General features: G+C 44.1%; 1 long non-coding RNA gene across 2 annotated transcripts; it reads right to left on the bottom strand.

The window, feature by feature from the left end:
* Positions 1–2,416: 2,416 nt before the first annotated feature.
* On the bottom strand, positions 2,417–7,089 carry LOC130265798 (uncharacterized). Of its 2 annotated transcripts, XR_008842673.1 has the most exons (5): positions 6,936–7,089; positions 6,185–6,268; positions 5,038–5,134; positions 2,959–3,418; positions 2,417–2,512 (listed from the first exon to the last, which is right to left on the bottom strand). It is a non-coding gene; the product is annotated as an uncharacterized LOC130265798 (long non-coding RNA). The 2 variants fall into 2 exon arrangements; XR_008842674.1 differs by lacking the exons at positions 5,038–5,134; positions 6,185–6,268 and having other exon boundaries at positions 6,936–7,082.
* Between the last annotated feature and the right edge of the window lie 4,497 nt (positions 7,090–11,586).

Raw genomic sequence — 11,586 nt, 5'->3', positions numbered from 1 at the left:
TGCTCTGAGGTCAGCTGGTCCAAGGAAAGCAGGAAGGAAATAAGAGGCTTCAGTGAACACGAACAAAAAGCCTTCTATAAGCCTGCAATGTATATGTGAACTCCAAGCTGCTATTCCCTGGAAAATCCAAAGTTCCCTCTGCCAATATTTCTGTTCCTACTAGCAAATTCCTCTGTTGGAAGGAAAGGCACCAGGATGAGCTTTTCCATGCAACAGCCTCAGAGGAAGGTGCAGCCTCAAGTGCTTTTGTTATCCACCCAGTCAGAAACCCCACTGCATCTCCTAAAAGTATTTTTCTGCCATAGATAAATGCAAGAGTTCCCCCATTCTGCTATTTCATATGCATGGGGCCCCTCCTAGCAATTTCATGTACAAGCTTATTTTGGAAATAGAAGATCACCTCTGTACATGAGAGCAGAGCTGAAGGGAGACCTGCACCTGGGATGGGTCAGTTTGCATGGTGTGCTGGTTTGAAGGACAGGTGTCTGCTAAGAAAGGCAGGAGCCTCTCTTTGAAATGGAGAATATAAACCCCCTCCCTCCAAATGATTATAAATTTGAAATTAAGGGGCTCTCAGGCAAAAATATGGGAATTAGGAATAACAGTTCTTTACTAGGAAAACTAAAATAGAAATACAGTATTACAAAGAGCAAACCCAAAACACTGACAGAGTCAGAATACAACCTGACACCTGTCAGTCAGTCAGGGTGTTGGCAGCAGTCCCATTAAATGGTGGCTGCATCCTCCTGGAGTGACAGATGTGGTTCAGCTGAAGCAGTGCTCCTGTAGAAGGTGCAGTTTTCCTCCTAAGATCCAGTGATGATGTGGAAAGGTCCAGTTTTCCTCTGGAATCCAGTGGAATAAAAGGCTGCTTTGGTGTTACAAATATCAGTTTTTATCTAGGTAGAAAATTCTTGGCTTCTCCCCCTGGGTGGAGCATCTCCCAGTGGGATGATGTATTTTTATCAGTCATGCAGTGGAACTCAATGGCCCATTAACAGCCAATATCTTCCCGGAGGAAGGATGGGTTGTGGAAAAGATAAAGATGATTGCCCCACCTGGTTTTAACAGAGGGCTCATGAGCAGAGAATATCTCCCAGGGAGATAAGGATCACTGCCCCACCTGGTTTCAACAGATGGTAGTAGAATACACATTTCTGGTCACATCCTATATTGCAACTCAACACACATGGTCAGGGTGAGAAGGAGCAGACAACAGAGTTAGCAAATAGACCCAGGGGCTGGAGAAGGAGGGCACAAAGAGGTCTCTTTTCAGCCTTGTGTGCCTTGTCTCAGGTATGGTTCAGACTCTTGATACCAATGAATTATTCTTTGAAGAACCAAGGGACACTTCTGTATCAACTGCCCTTGTCCGTGTGGGGGACTTCAACTTGCTAGAAATAAACTGGGAACATTACACAGCTGGCCAAACAGGTCCAGAAGATTCCTAAAAAACCCTGGATGGCAATTTTATGGAACAGGGAGCCGACTTGGAAAGATGTCCTTCATCTGCTGCTTGTCAACAGAGAGGGTCTTGTGAGCAGAGTGGGGATTGGGGTTGTCTTGGCCACAGTGACCACAAAGCCATCGAGTTTAAAATCTCAGTTGGCAGGAGGAAAACTCTCAGCAAAACCTCATCCCTGGATGTGAGTAGAGCAGATTTCAGACTGCCCAGTGAACCAGTGAGTAAAGTCCCCTGGGAAAGTGTCTGTGCAGGTGCTGGGGTCCATCAGTGCTGGTCACTTGTTAAACATCACCTCCCATGGGCACAGGAACAGGCAATTCCAACATGTCAGAAGTCAGGCAGGGAAGACAACAGGCCAGTTTGGCTAAGCAGGGATCTTCCTTTGGAGAGAAGGCAAAAAAAAGGAAGGTGTGTGCCCAGTGGAAGCTAGGTCAGGTGATACAAGAGGAACACAGAGATGTTGCTGGTCTCCTCAGGGAGAAGATTCATGCACCTAAAGCTCAATTTCCATTTATGACAAGGCAACATGCTTGGCATAACCAAGGGAATGTGATGTTTTTGGACTTCAGCAAAGCTTTTGATATTGCCTCTCCCAGGATCCTCCTGGACAATCTGTCCAGCTTCTAGCTGGATAAACACATCATGGGATGGGTGAGGAACTGACTCATGGGTCAGGCACAAAGGGGGACAGTGACTGGGGTGACATCAGGCTGGCACCAGTCACTGGCAGGGTTCTGCATGGCTCCATCCTCAGCCCTGTGCTCTTCAACTTCCTCATTAATGATTTGCATGCAGGACTGGGAGACCAAATAAGTTTGCAGATGATACAAAATTAGGAGGAGCTGTTGACTCCCTCGAGGACAGAGAGACCCCACAGGCAGATCTGGACAAAACAGAGAGATGGGCAATCACCAACTGTGTGAATTTTAACAGAGGCAAGTGCCAGTCATATTTGAGTGACTGGCCATGCCTTTATTTTACATTAATCTTTCACAAAACATCTTTGTGTTCTGTTGCAGGACCCTCTGGTGCGTATTTGGGATGTTCCTGCAAAACATAGAGAAGTTTATTGCTAAAACAAGAAGTGCCATTTGGGATTTTTCTTGTATATCGACTCAGATCAGCATCAGTGCTTGTTACATCAGCAGGTTTAGGCTTAAAAGGTGCTGATTTCACTGTGTGTTGGGGATGCAACAGCAGCACTTAGCCCGGTGCAGGTGATGGAGGGATTTATTTTAAAAGGGTGCTGGATGTGTCCTGCAGCTGATTTTTGCTGTGTTAAAGGGAGCCAGCCCACTGGGGCAGCCTGTGCCCCTGCCTTTCCCTGGAGCAGCTAAGAAGCTCCCACTGCCCATGAGCACACATGCTGCACAAAGGAACTCTGTCCCAGCTCGTGGCCACAGTGTTCATTGCTCCAGCAAGTAAGCAGGAGGTAGAAATAGTAGAGAACAGCCTTCAGTCAAACCCAAACATTTTACATGCCTGTTGCTTACCTTTGCTTCAGCTGCCAGGAAATGATGGTAAATCCAGTATTTCTCCAGAACCAGGCTGATCAGTCACAGGAGGCATCCTTGGTTCTTCTCACAGCATCACACAGTCTTCCCCTCCTTAGGCTGCCCAGGGTGAGCAGAATGCTGCTCCCAACACACACGTGAGGGGGCAGAAAGGCAGCAGGCAGGCAGGAGGTGAACAGCTCCATTCCCCCGTGCTCAGGCACTTGTCTGAAAGGATTTACTGCCTGGGACTTGTCTGCTGCACAGGCTCACAATCTGGAACAAGTTCAGGGTTAAAAGTTCACAGCTGGGGCATTGGACTGTGAGTGGTGAGAACCAGGCACAAACCATTAGAGCTGATGCTGAGCTTGTTTGTTATCTGAACCTGGGGTACTCTTGCCAGCAGGGGTGGTGCAAACTCCAGCAGGAGTCAGGAATTCTGGTCCTGTTGTGTGATATCCTTCAAGCAGGTGGTGGGGTGGGGTTAGGAGACATTCTGGGCTTGAAGCTACTGTGATCTTTCCTAGTCAGCCCTCAGAGGTTTCTCCTGTGTCCCATGTCTTGCTCCACTGGGTACCTGCTGCAGCCAAAGTAGAAACTTTTCACTGTACGAAATGCAGAGATGATGCATTTTCCTGCTGGGGGAGGTTGAAGTGATGGGTTCCAAAAATTTCTTGCTGGAGTCAGCAGCTTTACTGACTGATGTTATATCTATACTGACTTTTAAGCTAGTCTGCCCCTCATCTTTCCACCCCAGAGTCCTTTTGGCAGATCCATGCCAAACATGGCTCTTTTCTCTTAGGGGAAGCTCAGATGCTTCCCAGCCAAAGATGGCTGAAAGAGGAACCAACCAAATCCATGCCTGGTTGTTGAAGGGAGATAATTTTTAGAAGTCTAGAACCCAGAGAGGAACTTTGTGTCTGCCATTGCAGTGGTCCTGCCTTAAATATTAATTACACACAACACTGCAATGGAAACTTTGGATTATCTTATGATATATTCCCTAGAGATCTGAACCTGGATTTTTTTTGAATGCCAGCTAGCTGTTCTTAGCCCTGCTGATGTAATACCACCTCTTGGAGAATTCCACCAGTATTATCCTCCCCACTCCCCCAAGCTGAAATGATCTATCCAGGGAAGCTGGGTTGGTCCTGTTTGCTCCCCAAGCAAGAGGACAGCCTGCACCACGGAGCAAATCACTGCTCAGACTGAGTTCTCTGCCCCTATCTGTGGCAGAATTGCAGGCAAGTCTGGACTATTTTTGTCAAGCAAGGCCTGAAGGAAGTCGTTGGTGCTGCCAGCAGTGCCTAAATAGTCAATGTAGGTGCCTGTAGTGAAATTAAATGTTTTTAGTTGGTGAAGGTTCTAGGACCAATCAGAGGTAGGGGTATGAACTTTCTCTATCATTTTTACTGCTTGTGTTGAAATAACTGCTGCTGGCCATCAGACAAAACAGCTTTTCTATCTCAGTTTTTTTCCAAAGCATCATAATTTGGAAGACTACTGACTACAGAGTTCTGTCTTCCTCCACACCAATATGACAGTGCTAGAAAGTATTTGTTTCCCAAACACTTCAAGAGAAACACATCAAACAGCTTTTGCACTTCAGGGATACAGGAAAAGCTGCATATATACCTGCATGCTCTGTATTGAAAGCAGCTGTGTGTCTAGCTGCAGCTGGCTTGGGTTTGGTTTGTTGGTTTTCATCAAATTGGTGTGAGTTTGGGTCTTGGGCAAGGTGCTGTCCTGTAAGCACCTGGGTTACAAAGATCTTCTGGGGGGCAGGGATTGCCTCAGGTGTTATCACCACACTGAGCAGCAGAGAAAAGGAGGGTGCCCTTGAGGCTGAGCAGCTCTGGCAAAGCCGTGCAGGGCTGTTGGTGGCAGCCCTGTCCTGTGCTTTGCCTGGCCAACCCCAGCAACCAAAAGCTCTGAGAGAGCATCTCAAGCTCTCCCAGGCACACACACAAAGAGTAACCCCTCCCTCAGGTGGTGTTCTGAGGTTTTCAAAATTGTTGTGGAGGCTGAGTGTTACGTTTGCCTTTTACCCTTTCAGATAAATGCAGATCACTTGGTTACCTTCACTCCATAAGTGGGAGAGTGAAGGTGGTTTATGGAAAGCTGAGCTCTCCCATGCTGCTCTTTCCAGGATCTGGAGACTCAGCAAAATGCTTCTCTGTAGAGATGGTGACAACAAACACACACAGCACAGCCACGCTGTGAGCACAGTTGATTTCTGTGTGCCTCTTCCCCAGGCAGTGCCTGCACAAGGACAGCCCAGAGGGGAGAGCTCACCCCCAGCTCTACACACCCTGTCCCACACCCCTTCAGCCACTGCTGTCTCCTGGGTTACACCATCTTCTCCCAGTCTGAGAAAATGGGGCTTCCTTTGTTACACTTCCAGGTAACAAATTTCATTTGGACACTTCCTATGGCCAGTCCAGGGGAGCTGTTGCTGAACCCTCCCAGTTCTGGTGTTCTGCTGAACACCAGAGGTCCTGTGCTGGTTTAGATGATGGGGACCTGAGCACACAAAGTCCTAAATTTAGTTGTGAAAGGACACAAGATGAAAACCTCAAACCTTGAAGGTTTAGACACTAAGTCTGAAACCCAGACTGGATATCTAACAGACCACAGAATGTATACTAGATCCCAGGTCCTGCCTGAAAATGGATTTCTGTACCCCCAGGAACTTGCAGGATCTGTTGTGCCTTAGTGTGAAGTGATGTGTGAAAGTCCTAGCAAGGGCAGAGTTCAGGGCTGAGGTCACCCCTCTGCTCTCAATTAAGGCAAGTAGGAAAGACAATATCCCATTTTTGAGTGGTAGGGCCTGTCATGTTGGACACAGCATTTGCATTCAATTAAAGAACACAAATTAGCCCTTAGTGCCAGAAGGAAAACCAAAATGAAGGCCAGTTTGATGGACCAAAATAAAATGTGAGACAGGAAAGATTTATCACCCCCACAAAAATGTTTGGAATACACATTGGAAAGAAACTTCAAAAAATCCATGGAAATGCTTTGAAAGGGATGTGACTCAATCACTTTGAAGGCTAAGTTTTCTTTTTACTTTCTGTCTTTGGAAAAGGTTTTAAGATTCAGAAAGTGTATTTTGCTCTAAGTGTGGGGGCCTGGGGTAACTTTCCTTCCGCTCAGCACTCAGCACCTCATGTTTTGTACTTCAGCTTTGGGCAAAGGAAGTGGGTTGAGACTGTCACCTCCTTACCTGCTTGGACAGAGCATAAGAAAATGCAGACCTGCGTGGAATCACTCACCAGGGCCTCTCACTCAAGGAAAAGGAGCAGGAAACCTGCAGAACATCCTAAGTGCCAGCATGAAATACTACTGGTTTGTTTTCAAAAGAAAGGGTTGGAAGGGATCATAATATTTTATCTACAGGTAGTGGCTCAAGCAAAGCAAGGATGAAACTGGAAACAACTCTGGGAACAAATTTGGTGTTAATACTATGCATGTGAGTTTGCAGTTTATTTATGAGGATTCAGCAGGGACATTATCAAGCACCTCAGCCTTAAAGTCTAATTACTTTCTGGCCTGAGGGTTCCTCTTTCCAGCAGCCCAAGGATGGGTGAAGATTGGTGCTCTCACAGCTATCACAGAGCTGAGTATTTTGCTGTAGCTGTTCCCAAAAAGGAAGGGATGTCAGCTTCTTGTGCACATTCTGAAACAAAAATCTACGTAAACCCAAAAATCCACTGTGTTTTTTTCTGACAGTGGAGATGGCTATATATATATATATATAAAATATATATATATCAAAAGCCCACAAAGAAGATACATCAGATCACTGAACTTACTCTGTCTGGAAGGAACCAAAGTAGAAATCATTAACTATAAAACTGTCACAGTAGCAATGCTGAAGGAACAGAAGGAACATTCAGGGGAACATTCTTCTCTTGATGCTGCACGTGAAATTCTATTCCTTCTAAGGACTTTTAGATTTACAAGTAGTAAAGTACCTTTGGACATAGGGGAGTGATCTCCACACTTCTATAATCTTTGCTTGCAGCACTTTTGGCTTTTCATCAATTCTTCCACGTCACAAAATAACACAGGAATAGGACTGGCCAAGGATAATTTCAAATATGAAGTGGTTTCACACAACTGTGCATAGTGAAGATCATCTGCCAAAAAAAAAAACCAAAAAAACCAAAAACCAACCCCAAAAAAATCTCACCCTAAATCCTCTTCTCTGAAACAATCTTTTTAGTGACTTACAGCTGGCTTCTAGGCCTGCTGGAGACTAAATCCACCAAGAAATCCACCAAGAAATCCACCAAGTACCTGCTGACAGCAGCTGCAGTTAATTGTGCACAACAAGTGCCAGATCCATTGGGAAAAGATGTTGGAGAAATCCTACAGTGAATAATGGCTCTGAATTGCCAAGCCCTCCCAGCTCTACAGGTGCCTTACCCATTGTCTTTTACACTCATGGAAAGACAGAATTTTTATTATTAACATAAAATTAACTCAAAGAAATTAACAACTAGGACATGACGGTTACATCTCTTGTCTTTTTGGTCCTCATTTTGGAGCCATCCAAAGCTGAAGGACAACACAAACATTAAATGAGAAGAGGAAAAAAATACTCATGTGGTAAAAGGAGCCAAGTATCTTAAACAATAGAACTCCCATCTCTCCTTTCCCACCTGTTTCCATGTGCCGACAGAGAGACCTGCAACTCTTCCTTACCTGCTGCCATTTGCCAAAATCTGCCCCTCCAATTCCAGCTTTATGACAAGCCCATGCTTCTAACTTCTAAGCATTTTTTGGATCTTTTTGGGAGTCAGAGGGATGCCAGTGGAAGAGACAATTGGTCACCCTTCCTTTCCTTTTTCAAAATTTGAGGGAATACATCTTTCCTATTCCACTACTCAAGTTGCAACACAGAGTGGAGTGGACCTGTGGCCATCACTCTGGAAGGCAAGAATTTTTTCAAACACATCAACCTTCCTTATTAGTGCTGCTGGTGGAACAGTTTTTTATTAGGAGCATCTGAAACTGGGTTTTCTTCTATCAAATAATGAATCTCTCACAGCTGTGCTGCAGAACATCAGTCCACATGAGGCCATCTGCAATACTGCAGCCAGGGTTTCTCAAAACATTTGCAGGATGGAAAGAATACAGTGGCATTTAGGGAGGAATCACTCTGTCTACAAAAAACAGAGCATTCCCAAAGACCACCAAGTTAGGAAAAATACACCAATGAATTTATATTATTAATATAAAAGTAGAAAGACAGGGCTAAGGATCTTGGTAATACTAACAAGTAGAAAACACTTACCAGGTGAAATCCCTCCATCTCCTCAGACCCAAAGGATGTTCTTCACATGTCCTCAGAGAAGTCAACTTGGTGGCTACTACAGGGCACTCATTCCCCTTGCACTCCTGTAAAAGGGGTCTTGCTGTGGAGGCAGAGCTGGGGTCAGGTCACTGCTGTGCCACACCAAGCCACAGAATCCCAGCTTCACACCTTCCCCACTGAGCAATCTCTTTATGCCTCAGAGGCTGCAAGGAGGAAGGGCCAGCAGCTCCCAGCCTCAAATTCTTTTCAGATTTCCAAGTGGTCTTTCCTCGGACAGGCAGGGAATTCATGTTCCAATGATGGGAAGTACTCCAGTGCTCCTTGCTATGCCTGCTGCCCCTTGCTGCCTGGCAAACACTATTTCAGCAGCTCTGCCTTTGCTGGACACTTACCTGGCATGGGTAAAACAACTGACAAGAGCTCCTGAGATACACTCTCCCTCTAATGAGCTTTGGTTTTTCTCCCAAGGTTTAACTCAAGTTGCTCATGGAGAGGGCTGATCCTGCTTTGTGTGTCAGTCCATACCCCCTCTTTGATATGCACTTTGAGGAACAAATGCACTCTGTGCTTAACAGCTGTATCAGGAAAAGTCCAAGATTCAGGGAATCCAAAAGAATGCTGTACACAAACTTCTAACATATTATAACTGCACAGACATTAAATGTAGCCACCATCATTTAAATGGAGGGGGAAAAAAAAAAAAAAAAAAAAAAAGGAAGGGCTGTTGAGGCTTTTCAAAGGAAAACGCAGCATCCTGCAGCTCCAAACCAACGGCTTGTTTTCCAAGGCAAAATAAATGTAACGCCTTGAAACAAAGTAAGCACAGCACCCTGGGCTGAGAGTGACCGGGAAGTATTTTTAGAACACTCTGTGAGATTGATAAATGCAAACTCTGACTTACTGGCATGGGAAGTGATATGTCCATGCCTTCATGCAGAAATACTGGAGCTGCAATAGAGTCTCAGTACAGCCAGATACACACTAATACAAAACCATGTATTTTTTTTCCAAGACCAGTGGATGCAAGAGGAGTGGGGAATTCCTGAGCTTATAAATTCAGAACTGGTTCCTCTCCAATTACTTGTTACAGCAACAGGATGAGGGGTTGGGGGAATTTCTTTTACATTTTGAAGTTAAATGCATCTCTCTTGGCGAACATTTCAATAGAGATTTCAAGAACCAGCAGTGTCCAAAACAGTCACCTGACACCTGATAAAGATTCATTTGGTAAAATAATCTGGTTGGTATTATCCTGTAAACCAATCTAAGGGATCAATAATTGAGACTTTAAATTTTAAAATATCATCAGTTGCACTGCAAATACATGTGTCTGCAGAGCCTTCTACAGTATTAGAAAACTCAGCCTATTCTTTTATGGAGAGCAAAGATGCACATTGTACCTTTAACTACCTGTCCTACAGATGCTGGAATAAAATGAAACATACCTCTCCTTTTTCACTCTTAGTTTTATTATAAAAATCAACATTTCATTTGATACAACTCGGTTTATAGTAATAATTGGAAAGGATTTTTGTACAAGGTTTATATACACCATACAAGTAAAGCACTTTATTTTACAAAAAAAAAAAAAAGTTAGTGAATGAGTGAATAGGGCTGGCCAAATGTTGGCCATTATAATATAAATACATCCTTGCAAAGCACCATCGTACCGAAGTTGATGAACAAGAGACACCAGCTGGCTTTAAGACAATGACAAACAGTGATTAAAGCTTACAAAAAAGAACAAACAAAACAAACAAAAAACAAAACGAAGAGTTAAAATCTGAAAGCAGCACCAGATCCTTCACTTGCAAACAAGGCTAGTTCAGCTTAAGCCTGGTGGCATCCTCTTTACAAAAAACCACTTCCCTTTTCCAATGACTCTTCCCTGCATGGCTTAAGGCTACAGCCTTTTTAATCAGGACTTCAAAGCTGCTCCTGGTTCATTTAAAGAGGGGAACGAGGCTCTCCAAGAGTTTGTAAAAACCACCCTACCCTCTACTAGGACCATCCTGAATAAAACACCCTGCCCTGCACAGTTCTGGTGTGAATCACCAGTCCCTATAAATGCCACAAATCCCTTCCCTTTTTAAAGATGGAAAAGAAAGAAAATTTTGGATCACTACTGTGTTTTGACTTCTTTTAGAAAGAAAGTGACTGTTTTGTAGCCCTTTCCAAGCTATTAATTAATTCCTAACTTCTTGGCAACATTTATCTGTCACCTGTCATTAAGTTAGAAGTTAATTTTCAAGCCATACCAACACCAAAATGCAATTTAAAAAATCTCATTGCTAAGAAACTACTTTCTGAATAGCAATGCTCAAATTAATTTTGCACTCAATGAGCCAGTTATTCTTCTGTTGCAGAACTGATAAGTAATCTGCACAGTTCAGGTTCAGAAGCAGATTGTGACACTAACAATACTGTGTGACAAACATGCTCAAGGCAAAAAGGTCAGGAAAAGAAAGTGATTGATATTTTCTTAAGAGATATTTTGAAGAAGTCATTTGATCCAACAGCATGTGTGACCAGGGAGTTCTGTAGCTCAAGCAGTTCCCCCCAGAATGGCGATACTTAATTAATCTGAGATTTGCCAAGCCATCAGGAATGGAAATAATATTCAAGATAGTGACCTTTCCTTCATCCTAGCACAGGTTTAACTACTTTAAAGCTTAAATTGTGTTTAGGACTTGCCAATGAAGTCAATCTCTAGAGAATGGGCTGTAATGAATAGGGAAGCAATGCAGAGCTGGAGACCACAATGCCATCAAGGCCCATTAGTGTAATAAACTGGAATGACAGGGATTTTCCACATGCACCTTCACTTGCAGCTGACCTGCCATGTCAAGCAGTTTGGGTGCAATTTTCTTCATAATTATTCTAGGGCTGCAGCAGGCTGCTTTTCATGTCCATACAAAACATATAGGAGCTTTACTTATCTGCAAAACGGACTCCAAAAGTAGGGAACAGTATAAAAAATGTGCTTCCTGCCTGGCCTGACAGAGCATTAAATATTCAGGTGTTCTGCTGCCTGTAGTACAACCTGGTCAAAAGGAGACCAGGGTAGGTGACACACAGCGGGACAAAACTCAGCATTAACACTCTGGGAGTTTGGGAGGCTGAATCTATGCACAAGAGAAAGTGATCAGCTTTGGGTTAAGTGTCCATTATCAAAGATTTGGGTACCTGCACACACACTTGTACATGCATGTGGGGAGGGAAATGCTGTGGCAGAAATCCAGAATTTACAATGCAGAAAGTTTCAACTCACAGCAAAATGAATCCTTTGATATCAAATGGCTCAC

The sequence above is a fragment of the Oenanthe melanoleuca genome, chromosome 1A (genome assembly GCF_029582105.1).
Source record: "Oenanthe melanoleuca isolate GR-GAL-2019-014 chromosome 1A, OMel1.0, whole genome shotgun sequence".
Lineage (NCBI taxonomy): Eukaryota > Metazoa > Chordata > Aves > Passeriformes > Muscicapidae > Oenanthe > Oenanthe melanoleuca.
Note: the sequence above shows the minus strand (reverse complement) of the source record. Positions and strands in the feature narration are given on the sequence as shown.